Consider the following 1487-nt stretch of genomic DNA (forward strand, 5'->3'; position numbering starts at 1 on the left):
AGCAGTGGTGCGAGGTAAGGACCCTGGTCACCCCCTCTTTACAGGAGAGGACGCGGCGCTTGGGTCACACGACTTGCCCGAGGCCCCCAAGCTGGCGAACCTGCTGGTAAAACCGGGACTCCAGCTGCCGCTGATCCCAGAGGAAAGCTGGCTTTCTCACGGCTGCCCCAGGCCTGGCGCAGAGTGAGGCCCAGCCCCGGGTCCACCTAAAAGCGTCCAGATCTCGTTGACTCCCGCCCCCCAGCGCCCCCATCAGGAAGGAGCGCCCTCCTGCTGCACCTGCTCTGGCAGAGGAGAGAAAAGGCGCTTCCCGACTTTGTCGTGCGCACGTAGGAGCCGCGGGTTCACCCTCCAGGCCTTAGTCTGCCACTTAGAGAAACAGAGGGTTTAGTCAAACAGTCTCGGAGAATGAAGAACGTGGATGCTGACAGACCCATTTCTCTACCGGTGCAAGTTCCGGAACGCCAGGGGAACCGAGCAAATGCCTCCCATAACAGCGCTTCCACACCTTGTACTGGGACGTGCAGAGTGCTGAGGACACACACAGCCGTTTCTCACAGTGCTGAGGTCTTCACAAGGCAGGAAAGGGCGACGAATCAGCCAAGGAATGAGCAATTCCTGAGCGTCTGCGGCACGCAGGGTGTTGCACAAAGTCTGGGAAAGCGCTGAGGACACTTGCTAAGAGGCAAGGCCACTGGAGGGGGCTGCCCCGGGTCCCGCCGCTGCGTGGTCCCCATGGGTATCTCTGAGCCTCTGCTTCCTTGTCTTCAAGGCTTCCCTCGCAGCGACAAGTGGCCACATGACTGCGTTTGGGACGCTGAGATAGAAGGAGACGCCTGCGAGGGGCTTCCTGGAAAACCTCCCATTTTCCCCAAAAAGCAACAGAAGCTGTCAGTGCCACTGCCCTTTTCCCTCCTTCCTGCCTTGAGGAAGAAAAGCCAAGAGGCTACGGATGACCAAGGGGCCCTGGTCCTCGATGATGCTATGGGGATGACATATCAGCCCAGACACTGCCTGTGTCCAGAATGCTTGTGTGTAAACAGTAAATGTCTGATGTTGAAAGCCAGTGTTCGTCAGTCTTCTATTTCTTGTGAACGAAAGTACTGTCCACACGTAAGATCAGGTAGGCTAGCGATTGAGACATGGAATATGAGAGAAGATGAGTTTAGAGAGAGGGTAACCGGCTGGCATGCCTTTGCCCAGGACTTTCTTGACTTTAAATTTATTTAACATTTATTTTTGAGAGAGAGAGAGAGAGAGAGGCAGAGAGAGAAGGAGAGAGACACACAGATTCCGAAGCAGGCTCCAGGCTCTGGAGCTCGAACTCAGAGGGGGCTCGAACTCATGAACTGTGACATCATGAGCTGAAGTCGGAGGCTTCACTGACTGAAGGTGCCCCAAGGACTTCCCCGGTTTCAGCACAGAGAACCCCACACCCTGCAACTCCCCCAGCGCTGGGACAGCGGGAGTGGCTGTTCACCTTCCTT

Source organism: Crocuta crocuta, unplaced genomic scaffold, assembly GCF_008692635.1.
Source record: "Crocuta crocuta isolate KB4526 unplaced genomic scaffold, BGI_CrCroc_1.0 scaffold494, whole genome shotgun sequence".
Taxonomy (NCBI): domain Eukaryota; kingdom Metazoa; phylum Chordata; class Mammalia; order Carnivora; family Hyaenidae; genus Crocuta; species Crocuta crocuta.